The sequence below is a fragment of the Thermobia domestica genome, chromosome 9, assembly GCF_964235325.1.
Source record: "Thermobia domestica chromosome 9, izTheDome1.hap1.1, whole genome shotgun sequence".
In the NCBI taxonomy this organism is placed as follows: Eukaryota; Metazoa; Arthropoda; class Insecta; order Zygentoma; family Lepismatidae; genus Thermobia; species Thermobia domestica.
The window spans coordinates 127,055,593-127,074,402 of NC_137462.1; the positions used below are offsets into that span (position 1 = coordinate 127,055,593).

Sequence of the window (18,810 nt, forward strand, 5' to 3'; positions counted from 1 at the left end):
ATTTAACATAGAATTCAGACTTCACTAAGCCGCACGGGAATCGCACTAAGTCTTCTGCGTACATGAGGGAATACTAATGAAGAATGGGAGGTCTCTTGATAGGAATTATATATTGGCCTGGAAAAGTTTTTATAATGTGTTAAAATAATGGAAAGCCAGGGCACAATATTTGGATTTCGATACTGTTTAATACTCTCAAATATCTTTTAAACGAAATTATTTACTTTTGGATTCTTATTTATTAGTACGATTTGATAGTGCGAAAATTGATTAAAATTGTTTGCGTGTTTTTATTTAATAACAGAATATTTTACATTTCACAATTTGAAGTGATGGAATGATTTTTGTTCTATCGAGTTATAGGCACCTCCGTTCTATATGCATACATCTTTGATCTTAGAAATATATTAGGTTTAAGAATTCGGAAATTATTTCTTCCTTACAAGCACATCTAAGAATACATAGATTATCTGAAACCATCATATTTGTTCCAAAATAAACATCGGACAGCTTGACAACAATATCTTTCGGGTCTTTAACGATTTTGAGCAACAAAGTAAAATCTGTAGATAATGTTGCTACCACTCCCAAACTTACCGGTATTAGCCATGACTTCCAAGAATTCATATTTATCCAAACTGGATTCAAAACATTCTTCATGAACATAGTCAAAGTGGTTGTCAGCCTCCTAAGATGTCTCTACTTCCGTCTTATTGTGTTTTATAGAAGAAAAATCTCGTCCAGTTCTTTACCAGGAGGTAATGTGCCTAAGATCGATGACACATTCCCGCGCTGTATGGCGATGCTGATACGTTGGAAAAGGAATGCAGTAGCTCGGGGGTCACCAGTTTTGATTGCTATTCGATGACCAACTTCATTAATGAAATTAGATCCTTCGTGACCCCAAGACCCACTGGTTTCTATTGCTACTGTTACAAACCAATATTTGTCCAATAGGTTTGAGTATTTTAGTCTTTTGTCTGATTCTCTGTAAGCGGCGACGAGACCTGCCTTATTGAAGAATGAGGTAAGTTGGAAGGAGCAAACGTATCAGAACATATGAAATCCCAGACTATTGCTTTTCCATTTTTCCACGGTACCGAGGTCATGCCATCAGGTCTTTTACCATCAGAGCGGCATGCGGATTAAAATCAAGAATTCATCAAAATTAGAGATGAATTCTAAAATTTAGTTTTTATGAACAAAAGAGTCGAAAATTTTAATTATGTCGTTTCATAATACATTCAAGGGGAACCCAAGAGAACTGAGCTCCAGCACCTACTTTATAGAGGAATCCCCTTGTCGAATCGCTAAACTGGCCAGTATAAATTAAACGCCATCAATCTCAATATTTAGATATACAAATACATATTTGTATATCTAACCGGTAATAATTTTGTAGACCATATTTGTAGACCGGTAATAATTTTAGCAGCCTCATACACCTGCAATACTGCATGTGAGTAACGTATTTGATTTTGGTTGCTAACTTGAGTTTATCCACCCGTGTATGTTCCATACATATATATTCATTTAACATTTATTACATATTTATTTACTTACTGTCTGACTGACGATAAACTTGCATGTAACTGTAGCGACGTAGAGCTTATGATTTAACCTTCTAATATAAATCCAGGAAAAATAAAGCAATAATGCATCAATTTTACTGTCTTCTGGTTGTATTACTGAGAATCTTTCATATCAATACGAGCTATATACTATCATAGTGGAAATTATTCACTAATTTATTATTATTATTATTATTATTATTATTATTATTATTATTATTATTATTATTATTATTATTAAAATAAAGTATTGATGGTTCAATTCACTCCCCAACTCCTTTCCACACCCATCTATCTTGGATAATTCCCTTTCACGTTACTCCGCGGTGTCTCTTGGTTTTGTCACACCATCTTGTATGAGGACATTTCCTACATCCCCTTCTTGTATCCTGGTACCCAACCAAAAATCGCTTTTGTCAATCAATCCTACGATCGTCATTTCTTCTTTCAAAATGTCTAGTCCACTGTAAACGCGGCATTGAACCTCCGGGTTCCTCAAGCCATATAGTTAGTTAGTTAGTTACATGTATTGTCAATTTTACATTCGTTTTACATGTTCGTGATATGTCCATAATTAGTTGTTTCTGTAACGCTCTGTATCACAAGAGTGACAAATAATTTCTGATTCAAAATCAGTATAACGTGTTTACTCGGCCATTCCCAACGTAAATGCCATCGATTTTTTTAATGGGAAAGGTGGAAGTATAGATGTATCTCAGGAACTTAAAGACTGTCCTAAAACGAACTTCAGATTCAGTCCCATGAGTTTATGCGGTCTTTTATATTGTTAGTATCGGTTTGTCAGTGGGGCCACTAGTAGTTTATTTTAAGAGGACTTTCGAAGGGAGTTGATTTTGAGTTTAGTGTTCCTTTCAGCAGCGAGGCTATATGAGACGTGAACATACTAATTAACGTGAATCCGAACTACATGAGCTGCTGCCGGGAATCGAACCATGGTTTCCAACGCCAAGGGCACGTATGTTAACAGCTTAGCCGCGAATGAGATCTTTGAGAGAACTTCTCGACTAGGTTTTTGTGTTAATAATAGAATTTAATGTTCGAATGTTTAAAACGCATTATTATAAATCCATATCATATACAACAGGATATGAAAGAGTATTTTAGGGGGGGAAAATAGTCCAGTGTTCATATTTAAAGCTAAAGGAACTCATTATTTCCTATCCAAAAACAAGAGCTAGGGAAATCCTGAGAAACCCACACAGTAAGCTCCGCGGAATACAAACTTAGAAAATATCTGAATACAAAATAAAAATTACACGCTTATTTACGTTCACTTTCGTATCACTGAACAGGTGTCATAAACATTCTCATTAATAAAGTTTCATTAACAATGAAATTTTAGAGCTGATTAGAAAAACAAAACAACGTTAAGGTTAATACAACAGTTGCTTGATGAAGTTCTAGTTAACGTTTCGTTAAGAAACTAAACGCTTCAAGAGTGTCCCTCAGTTCTGATCATTATGATATCATCCATTTATAAAACTGTTAATTAGTTAATAATTTGATTGGTGGATTGAGGTTCACGTCCTGTCAGCGGCGAGGCTATATAGGTTAAGATCTTTAGTTCGAAGGGGAATTTGAGCTAGTATACTACGTTCGATGCTCTACCACAGCAGTGACAAATCAGAAAGGGGGCAAGGGGACGGGGCTCCATGGTGGATAGTTCGTGCCCTCTTGACTGCTCTTAGATATGTTGTATTGCAATGTAGGTCAAGTAATACAAAACTATCCTTTTCGATATACCGGTACGAAGAAATTGCTTCGCCCCAAATTTTGTCCGCCTCTCCATTTACTCCCCAAGAAATTGATTCTGGTGTCGTCACGGTCCCACAGGGAATTGAGCCCGGAACTTAATGTACGAAAGGTACGCACTCTAGCCACTAGTCCAGGAAGGTATGAAGTGTCTTTATACTATTTATCAAATATAAATTCATTAAGGATGTCAATCTGTCATAATTTTATATATAGTATAAAGACCAGCTTGAAAACGGAATAAATTCTCCATAACAGTTAGCAACACTTTACGCTCTTTCAAAGAAAATTCTTTTACAAATGACTTAGAAGGGATAATGCCCGGTTGTTAACTTTCTAACTTACATATCTAATGAATGTGGATGAGATAGTTTCTTCACAGAACGGTTGCAACTTTGAGTCATTATGTAAGTGTATGATTTTTTCTCAAATCTATGTCAATTTTCGTCTCTTTTTCCTTTACACTTAAATTAAACCTCTCTTGGAGAAGGTCTTCCTTCATTTTTGCCACTGTTATTAGCAGTCTATAAAGAAAAACACTTCCTGCTTGTGAAACATGCAAATTTTTTTTCACTCCCAATTCACTGTCTCTAGGACGAAGGAAAAAAATTATATATAATTCAATTTTTTGAATTTTGTTATTGAGCTTTAAAACTACTATACATATAAATAACAGTTATTTTTTTGCACATGAACAATAGTTTTGTTAGCCGATGACAAGGATGTGCGTGTTATGACTAAATATGTCGCGTGACAATAAATTGGCTTCAATAAATCCTCACATATAGTTTTGTTTAGTTTGTTATTTGTCATTTGTGTATGTGATGTTATAAAAATAAAGATTTTTGTCCTTCTGTATAATTAGTTTATTGAAGGTAAGAAAGGAACAATTGTTCCTTTATAATATATGCAAATTGCTTTTCGTAAGATTATATAGAAGACGGAGTAAGGGTTATTATGTTTATATTCCTATTTTAAATGATTCTGCTTAAAGAAGAATGAAATTTAGTCAGAAGAATGGCCAGAGAGCAAACAGTTGTAGCTCCACATATCCGCCAACGTTCGTTGGCAAAGTTCATAGTCTCTTTTCCTTCTTCTTGGTTGGTTTGGAGTTTAATATTCGTTTCTACCACCCGAGGCTATATGAAACGTGAACCAACAGCTTAACATAGGATCCGAACTACAGGAGCTCTCACCGGGAGTCTAGCTCGGGTCTTCTTCAACGAAGGCTCGAACGCTTACCATATAGCCAAAACAAGGATCTTTCTTTACTTTCTTATTTCTAAATACTAATAGTTCAAAACAGCAAATACTATTGAAAACTACCTAAAATTTGGTTATTGTAGATAGGATGATTTGGACCATTTGTCTGCAGTTTAACGCCCACTTTTTAACATCGAGACTATGTGAGACGCAGATGTGAATCATGTACAGTTAACGTAGGATTGGAGTCATATTATGTATTCATATTGGGAATGTAACTCGGGTCTCCCACATCTAAATTACAAAAGCCAACTACGTAGTCATGAACTACTCGAGTGCACGATCACGTAAGTAAAACACTTAACTTACAATTTGAAAAATCATTGTGTGCTGCATGTTAGAGATGATAAAGAGTCAAATGTATGATTTCTTATTTAACTATATAGTTATTCAATTTTAACTTCAAATCACAGTTAGTTTATTTGGTTGCTCATTGGGAGCAAAAACGCTGCACTCAACACGTGAAGTATATAAATTCAAGATTTTATGCACAGATTTGCGTCAAATGACACGATTTACGCGTACATTTTTTTTTTATGTATGATAATGTGTCAATCAAATCAGATTTGATTTGTGTGTTTGACTGCTCTAGAATCGAATTCATGGCTATGTTTTGTTCCATCTACTTCTTTTTCCTATAGCTACAAATATGACACTCAATTTTCCTAGCACTGAACTTTGCACACAAAAGTATAGTAGACCTATACTTCTTTGGAGATCGTAATAGCGAAGGTAGTTAGTAATACGAGAAACTTCATGTCCAATATTCAAAATCTCATAGATCACAGATGACCAACGTGTCGATATAGTCTACTAGCCGAGCGAAAAGTCGTGTGAGAGATAGCCTGTAGTAGTCCGTCTCATACTGTTTGTCTAGATCTCTGTTTTTGTTTCATGATAACCTTTAGCACGCTAATGAACAAATACCTAGGTAAGTAGACAGCCACTGATTTCTGAAATGAAAAGTTGACCCCCCAAACTAGAAAGGTTGATCACTTCTGTTACAAATTATCATAGTAGTTGCTTACTTCTAAGACGGATAATATACGAGGGTAGCAAGTAATTTCCTTTTTAAAGATAATAATGGATTACTTATATTTCTTTGCATTGCAATTACTAATTTTGTTCGATGAGATTTAATAATGTCCAGTAATGGTTGTGGTACTCTTTCTGTGGCAGACTTAAAATCAAGCTTTATTTATTTCTTTATTTAAATTTTATTTATCTAGATTTTGCTTCTTGCATAGCAAGCTGCTAAACAAATTTAAATTTGTGCATAAGAGGATATTGAGGATCTTTCAACACCCCCAGAGAAGTCCATGTTGGATTTGCCTGTGCGTGGACAAGGATTAGTAAAAAAATAAGCAACTTTTGCATATAATAAATAATTATGATAATGAAAAGCAAAGCAGCATAAAAGTAATGTTGTATTTTCTGCTTTTCTTTCTTTCTTTTTCTTCTTTTTAAAACTACTTGATACTAACTTTGTTATTCTACATATTGTTTAAACTTGTAGATAGATTTGAAAGTGTACATATGGAGCTTTATTCTAAGTAATGACTTCGCAATGCCGTCAAGACACTGAGAATTAGCATCATATACTAGTCCACGAAGTAACCCTTCATTTTTATCACAAAAATAAAATAATTTAATTTCACATAAATGTTCACCTCCTGTCTCAGATTTTTAGCAAAATATTACATTGTCCCAGTTCGCTTTTCATCTTTTAAAAAGTTCTTAACCGAGTATTACTTGTCTTTTGCCATTTCAATAGGGAACAGCAAGGCTTAGAAAAACAAATATTTCTGTCTATGACACAACTGGACATGCCGTTTATAAAGACCATAGTAGAGCTTGAATCAAAAACTAAAAGATTTGTGAACAGAAGAAAGATATACTGCCGAAGTCTTGTAGTTTTGCTAGTGATCTGCTAGTTACCGAAAAGTCCATTGAAGCGTTTTATTTCCAGTTGCAATAAACAGTCAAAGTGCACATATAGGTAGGTCTCTGTTGTTAATTCTATGCTATGTGATGTGTGGTCCGTAGTGAGTACTCTTCGAATTTAAAGTTATCATTGAACTTTAACTAAAGGTTATGTGGAATAGAAAGAGAATTGTACTGTCATGAAGGAAAGACAGCAATATATTGTTGTTTTTTTTTTTTTTTGTCGCAAAAATCTTTTCACTTTGGTCATGATCAAAAGCATTGAATACTCCCCATTGCTTTCCATTTTTTCGTTTGCATATGCAATATATAAAGTATGCTTATGCGTTAAATTTAAAAATTATGGACAATGAGAAGTATAACTAGTGTAAAACAATGGTATTATAGGATAGTGTTATTTAAATATAAGTATAAAAAAAGTAGTATAGTAGGACAGTGTCACTTAAATTCATGATTATGTTGTAACAAGTGTAATATAACAGCATTGTAGGATAGTGTTATATAAACGCATGATTATGTTTTAACAAGTGTAAAATAACAGTATTATAGGATGGTGTTATTTAAACTCATGATTTTGTTTTAAGAAGAAACATTCCGAATCCGTGTAGAACTGTAAGTAAATATCGCTATCGAAGTATTAGAATTTGATTCCAGAAATCAGCAGCACAAAATTCCTATAAACCGGTTCCAATTCAGTTGCACACATACTTCAACACTTTAAAAAAATTCAGATCAAGTAAGCAGTTTGGATCCAAATATAGACTTACTGTTTTGCGGTACCTAATATACAGGGTGTACAATGCAACCCGGAGTTTGGGATAGTAGAACTTTTGAGCCTGAGGCGATACACAAATACCTAATGGTTATACGAAAATGAAGCTTTGTTCATGCATATATTTTTAAACTAGGAAGCAAGGATTGAAGTACACTAGGAACAACACAGTGTTGCCAGATGTAACCGAAGATGTAAATCAATTCTTTTGCAAAACATGTAAATTGACTCATAACTCATACGTATGGATGTTCTATCGTTAATTTTCACTTTGTTTAGTTGGAGTAGCTTGAAAACTAGGGAGCAGAGAAAAGAATTTTTCATTTCCACCGATAACTAATTGGATGAGGCCTCTGTAAGGGGGAACTAGGAAAATCTTAGCTTTCATAAATTAACACTCTGAATTAGCAACACTGCTAACGTTTCAGTGTGTTAAGGATCTGTCTACATTATGCAATTCCTGAAAACAATGAAAAAGAATCTTTGAAATTATCATGATAAAACGTTTACTTACATGAAACCGGCAACACTGCTATATCACGAAAGAGTTATCAGCTCTACAGCGATACTGGAAGTGTCCCCTGTTTTGATTCAAACACTAGTTCACCCGTTTCACCATGTTGGCATCAACTTTACGAAGAGTAGAAGTGTTAATGTTCTGAATGGCACTGGAATGTTTGTTTCCAGGTCTTGTATAGTTCGAGAATTGTTCTTGCATACCTATTGCTTTAAGTAGCTCAATAGAAATAAATAGCAGTGTTGCCGGGTGCATGTAGGTAAACGTTTTATCATGATAATTTCAAAGTTTCTTTTTCGTTGTTTTCAGGAATTGAATAATGTAGACAAATCCTTAACACACCTTTTGATGCACTGAAACAGCATCAGTGTTGTCAGTTCAGAGTGTTAATTTTTGAAAAGTACGATTTTCCTAGTTGCCCTTTACAGGGCCTCATCCGATTAGTTATCGGTGGAAATGAAATATTCTTTTTTCTGCTAAATAGTTTCCTAGATACTCCAACTAAACAAACTTAAAATTAACGACAAAACATCCATACGTATGAGTTACGAGCCAATTTACATGTTTTGCAAAAAAAAAAAAACACCACCTTCGGTTACATCTGGCAACGCTGTGTGGTTCCTAGTGTACTTCAATTGCTGCTTCCTAGTTTAAAAATATATGCATGAACAAAGCTTCATTTTGGTATAACCATTATTTGTGTATCGCTTCACTTTCAAAAGTTCTACTATTCCAAACTTCGGGTTAGATTGTAGATTGGGCAACCTGTAGATAAAGGTCCTGATACAAATATTTATTGATAAGTCCAGAATGCAAGATAAAGAAAAGATAGAGACAGTACATAGATTTAATATCAGAATTAGTATACGAGTACTACACAAGAAGCAAATATTTTCTATTTAAAATTTTCATGTTTTGCAGCTACACACATTCCCAAGCGCTGTGGCCACTCGTCAATAATCGTATGCACAGTATCAGTTTAAAATTCTGCTAACCTTCTCTTCAGAGCATATTTTAGAGAAGCAAAATCATATGCTAAGGTATTCGTTGCACAATATTTTTGCCTCGTATTTGGACTTTAGAGCATAATCCAGGAGATTAAGGCAGCACCTGTGTCTACTAGCTAGCCATTCGTTACTTGATAATCTCTGGAACACATTCTCGGAACCATGTTTGAGTTGACTTGGTTTGAGCTATAGATTGCCTTGAAATCTTAACATATTGTGAAATCAATACATTATCATGTACACCTATGGATATACTAAGGATAAAAACACAATAATGACAACGAGAAAAACAAAGTTGTATCGGAACTTCTGTCTAAAGAAACTGTTTGCATGTGCTACTTATCTGTAATTGTGATTTATAAAAAACATAAGTTGAGATTAGAGCAAATAAACCTATAAATGTGGAGAGTGCAATTAAATTATTGGATATGATTTTTTTCATTTATTTATTAATTTTCTGTTACTACATTTGAAATAAAGTTAGCGAGAAAATAATGGAGATAAATTCATAATTATCTCTTGTTTTCCTCAGATTCAAAGCTAATGAAGATCATTGTATATGTATCATATGTATAGTTCGGTATGTAATATAGCTACTGAGATCGCTAAATATTTGTATATAGTGATGCTATGTAAATAAGTTAAGGGGGCAGACTACCAAATATTTTTGAAAAACTAATAAATTTTTCTTTTGCCCGTTTTTCGTAAATGGAAAGAGGTAATAAAATGTAACTTACCACAATAATAGATAATGTTATTCTACACCCGAAAATACGAATCGGAAGAATTTTCAGTGTTGCCATCCATAGAAATTACAGTGTGACCAGAATTTGAATTACTCAAAAATCTAGGTAAAGGCAGCGACTCGAAAAATGAACTCAACGGTAATTAATGACTTATCATGATGTCTACGTTCCTTGTTTACTACTTTTTAAATAGTGTTTCTATTCATTTTGTAATAACTTATTTAGTTTGTAATAATTTATGTAAGTTTTATCAAATAAATTCAAATATTATTTAAAAAGTAGTAAACAAGGAACATAGACAGCATGATAAGTCATCAATTACCGTTGAGTTCATTTTTCTAGTCGCTGCCTTAACCTATATTTTTGAGTAATTCAAATTCTGGTCAGACTGTAATTACTATGGATGGCAACACTGAACATTCTTCCGATTCGTATTTTCGGGTGTAGAATTACATTATCTATTATTGTTTTAAGTTAAATTTTATTACCTCTTTCCACTTACGAAAAACGGGCAAAAGAAAAAATATTAGTTTTTCAAAAATATTTAGTAGTCTGCCGCCTTAATGTAGTCGGCATGATCCTGGTCTAACTGTGAGGTGCGTAATCTGAATAGAGGTACTGGTGTATAATAATAAACATATATAGTCGAGCCAAAATGTCAGACGTATGGGATGGTGAGTCAATAAGCAAAAGTTTGTGTAATTTTTCTAGATTACATACCTGTAGATATGAAGATAATAAATTTGATCTATATATGAAGTGACACAACTAATTGGCAGACTGAATACACCACACTATATTTAACCTTTTGGGTATAAGGGTGTTACCTTCCAAATACGATATCGTACCAAATCTGTACATAATGTACAGAAATTGTTTAAGGAAAATAGTGCAGACTTCCAGTATCTTTTATGGCCTCCAACTCTCCAGATCTAACCTCAATGATCACTGAAATCTTACAAGTGAAAAATGATTATACTAATTGAAAGTCAATTTTAGCATAGGTAGTCGTCCTAAAGTGTGTGTTATTTCAAGATCAAGGTCCATTACCACATCAATATGGTAGCAGGCATTATGGTGTATTGAATTATAGCTATTGAATTCCGTTCCTATTCGCTTCTAAAACTTACTGATCGCTATTTCATGTTACGTCAATGAAGTATTGTTCTTACTTTCCTGTAGGTCCAGCATGAAGCCATTTTTTCACAGGATAGCGTAGGATCGCATGTGACACCCAACACTGTACACTTCCTGGATGAATACAATGTTCCACTGCTTCGTTGATCAAGTTGTTTATATGATCTCTCACTGATTACACACACGTACTCCATAACTGTATAATGTTTTTTGCCATTAGGAATTTCTAGCTGTTTCGACAGTTGATGCGCTTTGACAAAATGTCGTAAGACTCAGAAGAATATCCAAGATTTCATATTGTCTATGCCTTATCTTGCAGCACTGTTATGGACATTGTGGTGGACCTATACGCTACGATGCTGTCATACATCATGAGAGATGTAATCATATCATATGTACCTCTATATACCTGCCACGCTGAGAAAAAAATTGTAGGTGGCGTACTTAAAAAGATAGGTTACATGCGTAATTCCTGTAGTTTTTGGACTTAACGTACAGCAGACGTATAACTGAAACCGCATGTTTTATAATACTTTCCGTATAAGTGTTCCATTTATACGTACTTTCCATATGAAACAATACAGGCGGTCAGGATCTCTCATACAAATGGATGTATATAACATATAGCTGGCGAAGGTAACATAAGTATAAGCATGTGATATACGGAAAACTGTTAGATGCCATACATCCTGCAACGGCATGATATAACATCTAAGGGCAGTGCCTATATTGCATACGGATAACGTATGCTCCGTACTGATTTCTATAGTAAGCAAGAGGATACCGTATGTTTGTACAATATACCGCTGTCCGGAGAACGGATTTTTCTCTGTGCACATCTGGGGTTGGTACCTCTTCTCAGGTATCACATTTTTAATGTTCAGTGTGTATTATCTAACTATGAATGAATTATTTATCAGCTACCTTTAGTGATCTATGATTATGGTATAGTTATCCAATAAATACTGTATCAACTTAGATTTTATTATAACTATTTTTCTATGTATGTATCTCTCTTCCTTTCCTACGCGCAAGACTACACTCTCTTCACATTTTTCTCTTTTCAAAATCATAGGTAAGTAGATTTCACTGTGAGCTAGGAAGGAAGAAAGGTTTACTAAAATGTCCAGATTTATGTGTGTTTCAGATAATACGTCCAGTGCTTTATAAAACTCAAACGGTGGTTTCCTCTATCATAAAACCCCAAAGGGGATTTTGTGGGAAAAAATTTTCGTAGGAGTTCCATTTTCGAAATAGCCACTACTTAGTTATGAATTTCTTCATAGTCAAATAAAACGCCCAATAGTTATAAATCTCTTACGGTTGAATTTATAAGGATGAAAGAAAATGAGAAATAAAAAATTGTCAAGTAGCGCATCGAGTTGAGTGCCCTGGTTGCCCCACAGGGCCTATTATTATGAGACTCCGGGGCCACTCGAAAATTTTAAATTGTAAAATATGGAAACTGATAAGAGTTTCATCTGACTATGAAAGAATTCAGAATTCAACGGTAGCAACTTCGTAAACTATGCCCCCCAAACGACAGACTATTCAATATAAAAGTTGTGAGATTTCCCATGATGCTTTCAGTGATATACCAAATTTCATACCATGCAATTTATTATTATTATTATTATTATTATTATTATTATTATTATTATTATTATTATTATTATTATTATTATTAAGGATGCTCTTAATATGCTACCTTATTGAAGCCTTGACAGTGCTTGAAGTTAAAACCACAGCTGGTAAGAAATATACCAAATAACGATTCATATGGAAACTGTTTATCATAGTCCATTTATTTGACTTTGTATTGATTTAGGTATGAATGGTTTTAGAAACAAGTTAGAAGACAATATAAGATCCTGTTGTTGAATAATAAAGGGATAAATTTGCAATTAAATAAATAAAGTAAATCGCTGATTTCATGTTGTTTTAATTATATGGCTTAAAAAAATATAAACTTCATCGTTTGCTGTAAGTAATTTTGAATAGGTTTAATTAACACATAACAGAATATCCCATTTTGGAGTACAGCGCATCTTTATAGGGAACCATTCCTTCCGCCCCACCCCCGTGGCTACAACTCTCCGTTTTTCACATTAATACCATTTCCTGGACTGAAACCTACGACTTTGTCTACTTCTGCCACGTCATGAGAATCGCATTCAACTACAATAGCAATACGAAAATATTATTCATTACGGTTATTATACACAATTTTCTAACATTTTATTTATCTCGATGAATACAAAAGAAAGTAACACATATTTCTTTATTATCGGTGAAGCTCATGTATTTCTATTCAATCATTGTTTTATGGACAACATTGTACGTGTTGATTTGGGGTTCTCCCTCATTCTCATTCCACCAATGCATTCATAATTGTTCATTTCATTAATCATCCCTCTCTTTTAGCCATTCAGAACGTAACTGTGAGAAATAAAACTAGAAATATTGTTTCATTTTTTAAATATTTTTTTCTTTTCTTTTTCCTTCTTTATCTCAGCCTAATTCCTGAGTATGAAAGCAATAGTATAATTTTATAAAATATATATTTTTCTTTTATTATTATTTAGTGTTTCACAGATGGCAGTTGAATATACTACAAAATTTATGTTCAACTTTCCTTCATAGCTCTAAATTATACATTAAGAGTTACAGATTTTATTTTACATTAGAATTATTTCGCTTACTAGCAGTTTTCTGAAACGGTTTCGTTACGTCTTTGGTAGTTAATAAATGAGAATCATGAAGTTTTCACGGAATATTGGATTCAATTTTCCCTTAATATGCTCTAGTGAAATGCATTTGTGCATTTGACTAGTGCATTTGAAGAACTTCTTTTTTTATTTTATTTTATTTTTTTTTATTGGTAGGTGTTGCACAGGTGTTAATGATGTTTCGTTCAATTGTCTGACAAAGAACGGAAATGAATCTGTCATCCGAACATCCGAATCAAACTTAGTCCATTTGATAAACATAACAAAGATATGTTCATTCACAAAAAAATAGGTGCCATGGACAACGGAGTAAGTCCCTAGGCCCATTAACACTGTTAGTATAAAGAAAATCATAGACTCACAGTAAAAGCTATTGTATCAACACTGTTCATTGAAAAATCATGGTTTATATAGTTCATTCTCTTCAACATGATACAAGCTTTCCAGAGGTGCTATGTAATATTGGGGCCCATAACGTACTTAAACAGGGAAAATTGGGAGAATGTCGGGAAAATTCCCCCCAGAAATCCCTCACATCAACTTCACAAGCTTGTATACCAATATTCGCTTTCCCTTTTTACTTATTCTGTCTATCAATACAAAACTTGGTACACGCATTTCTTATCCCCTATATTATTTTTTCGAGATACATTTGGATTGTATGTTTTTATCCGGGGCCACTCCAGAGGGTTCCAAAGTTGATGGGAGGGATTCCTGGGGGAAATTTTCCTGATATTCTCCCAATTTTCCTTGTTTAAGTACGTTATGGATCCCAATATTACAGCACCTCTGGAAAGCTCGATCCATGCTAAAGAGAATGAACTATAAACCATAATTTTCCAATGAACAGTACTGTTACAATAGCTATTTTACTGCGAGTCTACGATTTTCTTTATACTACCAGAGTTAATGGGTCCCAGGGACTTACTCCGTTGTTCATGGCACCTAATTTTTTGTGCATGATCATATCTTTGTTCTATTTATCGAATAGACTAGGTTTGATTTGGATGTCTGGATAACAGGTTCATGCCCGTTCCTTGTGAGAATGTGAATCCGTAGGAATCGTTTTCGAAGATAAGAAAGAAAAAAAGTACAGTAGAGCGTCGATTATCCGAACGTCGGTCAACCGAACGACCGCTTAACCGAACTGTGTACTCGCTCGCTTAAAGGATTTTTTTAAACGTTAATTTTGTGTACTGTGTGTATTGTTCATGCAAAATGCGTATGTAATATGTACATATTTTTGTTTAATAAACTGTACCACATACTATATATTCCTACTAAAGTTGCCTTTGTGCGTTACTTTGTAATACTTAAAGAGATGCCTGTTTTTATGATAAATTTACTGTACAGTACTTCTTTTTGGCAAATAAACATGTACAGTTCGATTATCCGAACAAACCAGTTTTCCGAACACCCATGTCCCCCAATTACTTCGGACAATCGACGCTCTGCTGTACTTGGAATCTAATGGCAGAAGAATATATATTAAAAACAAATTTGAATTTCGTATTTTGATAGCTATATTTTAATTTCCATACTTATTAAATATAGCAACGAAAGCAAATAAAGAATCATTGTAAAAAAGCAATGAAATAAAACAGGGATGAAACTGGTGAAAAATTGCATAATTAAATACGATTCAGAATGAAGTCTAGTGTGAAACCTAAGACTGGTGAGATTTCATTAGTTAGGAACTGTCCGGTTTAACTTTCTTCAAGCTGAATACAAACCTCAAATTACTTATGGCAATCTTGATATGATATAGGCTGACAAAATCTGGTCTAATGTATTAATCCGACGGATCAATAGCTTACATTGCCTTCTCTTCATCTTAGTACTCTCTCTTTCTCCTCTTCTTTTTTCTATCCTCATACGTTCTTCTGTTAAACAACCTTGACACCACTTATCGAATCTTTTGCTTCTACTAATCTGTTCTAAATTTGGCAATATTTTGAAGATTAAATGCACCTGTTTCCGTCAGTGCTCAAATATGTCTCTCAACGGGAAGAAAAATTAAATGAAATTATTCGGTTTTATGTTTTATATATAAGCTCTGTAGGCTGATACTAGTGATTAAATCAGACAAGTGAACTACTAAGTGAAGTAATTAATGAAAGTAAACTATTGTGAAAGAAATGAAATGAAATCTTTAAGTTGTAGGTCCCATGGTTATGCCGGCTAACAAGCAATGTACAGAACAAGGCACGATAAGATCCGACTCAAACTTCGCCCAGAGGACACATAATACAAAAGAAGAAAAAATGCCAAATTGGAGCTGCCCCTATCCAGAAACACCGGAGAAATGCTCCGCAACATAACGCACCACGCGACAATATGATATAAGGTAAAAGTCGCAAGATACCATTTATATCGAAAATGGAAAAGATGGGCAGCACAAGGATATCAAGATATTCGATATACTATAACACTGACTTGGCGGCCATCTTGAAAGCCGCGATCTTGGATATAGCGTAAGTTATTGGAATGATAAGCGGTGTGTATGATATATCAATGTAAGGTAAAATGCAAACGGAAAACCAATGATGTAACCGCGAAAAACATGTGTGTAATGGTATGGACGGGACGGAGTGTGGAAGACTCGGGGCAAAACAAACGTGTATTCGAAGGTCAGAATAATAAGGCAAGACCCCACGATAAATGGTACGCGACAAGTAACTGCAACAGTGTTTGTGCATGGAAGTGCATCCACCTTGACAGATTATGCCTTCCGAGGATATTGGGATTCCGTTTGGAACAGTGAAAACCACATTTGCATCCCGCGATATGATCACTCGTTTGGAGAATACATAAACTACAAAGGACTATCTCTTATGGAACAGCAATTCGGCACCTCACTTCGGAGTGTAGGAGATATCATCTTGGATTGGTGATCAAAAGCACAACCTACCTGTGATTGAAGCCCACTCCTGGACACCGTTTTGTACGTTTCTTGTTCAATTTTCTTGCTATTTCGTGTAAACAAAGAACATTTCGGCCCACGTTTGTTTAAACAACACTATCTGAAACAAAGTGGTGTACACATGAGAAAGAAAAGCAATTTCTAGCTTACATTTCTTTCGGAATGTTTCTTTTCTTTTGCGCGGTTTACTGCACTGTTTGACGACGGTCTCAAATATTCACAATATGAGGGAAAGGCAGCATTCTGCATTGACTCAATGAATTCCATGAGTTGTTGCAGTCTCCCACGAGAAGGCTAGTTTACCACACAATGAGATGACTCGAATTGTGTCTACTGGTTTCACTGGCACATATGGAATGAAGTGAACGTGACAGTAGGGGCGGCCAGTGAGAAGAAATAGTGTATTTGTGGCATTCGCAAGCCAAAACGCGAACTATTTTGCGTAGTGAATGTGTCCTCAGCATCGTTCATTTACAAACACCAATGTAGAGCTGCAATGGCGAACCCTCTCAATGTGGTGCTACTGATGCAAACTGTACTTCCAAAGCAAGTGTAAGTCCAATCGGCAGAACCAACAGTGGATGAACGACAAGCTACTGAACATATGGTGGAGATTTTGAACAACCACGATGTAACAGAAGTGTATGTGGATGAGACTCTTGGAACCAGCAGACACAATTCGAGTCGTTTCATTGTGTGGTAAAGTAGCCTTCTCCTGGGAATTGGAACAACTCATGGAACTCATTGAGTCAATGCAGAGTACTGCCTTTCCCTTATATTGTGACTATTTGGGACCGCCGTGAAACACTGTAGCAAACCGCGCAAAGGAAAAGAAACATTCGTAAAGAAATGTAAGCTAGAAATTGCTTTTCTTTCTCATGTGTACACACTTTGTTTCAGATAGTGTTGTTTAAACAAACGTGGGCCGAAATGTCCTTTAATTACACGAAATAGCAAGAAAATTGAACAAGAAACGTACAAAACGGTGTCCAGGAGTGGGCTTCAATCACAGGTAGGTTGTGCTTTTGATCACCAATCCAAGATGATATCTCCTACACTCCGAAGTGAGGTGCCGAATTGCTGTTCCATAAGAGATAGTCCTTTGTAGTTTATGTAGTCTCCAAACGAGTGCTCGTATCGTGGGTTACAATTGTGGTTTTCACTGTTCCAAACGGAATCCCAATATCCTCGAAAGGTATAATCTGTCAACGCGGATGCACTTCCATGCACAGACACTCTTGCAGTTACTTGTCGCGTACCATTTATCGTGGGGTCTTGCCTTATTATTCTGACCTTCGAATACACGTTTGTTTTGTCCGAGTCTTCTACATTTCGTCCCGTCCATATCATTACACACATGTTTTTCGCGGTTACATCATTGGTTTTCCGTTTGCATTTTACCTTACATTACTATATCGTACACCCTGCTTTTCATTTCAATACCTTACGCTATATCCAAGATCGCGGTTTTCAAGATGGCCGCCAAGTCAGTGTTATAGCATATCAAATATCTTGATATCCTTGTGCTGCCCATCCTTTCCATTTTCGACATAAACGGTATCTTGCGACGTTTACCTTATATCATATTGTCGCGTGGTGCGTTATGTTGCGGAGCATATCCCCGGTGTTTCTGGATGGGGGCAGCTCCAATTTGGCATTTTTTCTTCTTTTGTATTATGTGTTCTCTGGGTGAAGTTTGAGTCGGATCTGATCGTGCCTTGTTCTGTACGTTGCTTGTAAGCTAAAGTGAACTCTGATGATAAGAAATGAATAAAATGGTGAAATGAATAAAGTGGTATTAAACGGGAGAACCCCGAGAAAACCCACGCACACCATGTTTGTCCACCACAAAGTTAACTTGACGAGTTCTGTGATCGAACCAGGGACCCTATGCAACAGAGGTGAACGCTCTACCACTGACATTGTGAAAGATTTGGTTGAATGAGAATGTAGGAGAAAATGGGAAGAACTTGAGTAAACCAGTGGAAGATCTAGCCCGGAGCCGGGGGCCTATACCCCAGTTCTTTGAGCGACAAAAATAATTTTATTTAAGATTTAGGATTTTAGATTTCTGGGTTTTCGGCACCTATGGCCATTTAGCTCGTCACGTTTTTTTAGGAATGACGTCCCTCGGCGAGCACACAATCCGGGGAAGGGCAGGAAGAAAGGATTGGGGAAGTTATTATTATTTATTGTATTTTTTGAAAGTTTATAATAAGCTCAAGGTGTACTCATCATAGTCCTGTCCCCAGGTTTTACCTTCTAGATCCACCACTGGAGTAAACCCACGGACACGATAGTCATTCTCAAACTTCTGGGATCAAACTAAGGTTCCTTCGAACCATAGGTGGCTGTACCATAACCCCTGAACATGATGAAGATAACCTAAAGAAAATATTAAGTATCTTATAAAACATCTACCTTCGTT

At 35.2% G+C, this 18,810-nt stretch overlaps 1 long non-coding RNA gene across 1 annotated transcript in view; it reads left to right on the forward strand.

The window, feature by feature from the left end:
- Window positions 1-18,810, forward strand: part of LOC145695004 (uncharacterized) — a 261,336-nt gene that overhangs the window by 45,028 nt on the left and 197,498 nt on the right. The gene's annotated exons all lie outside the window — the stretch shown is intronic.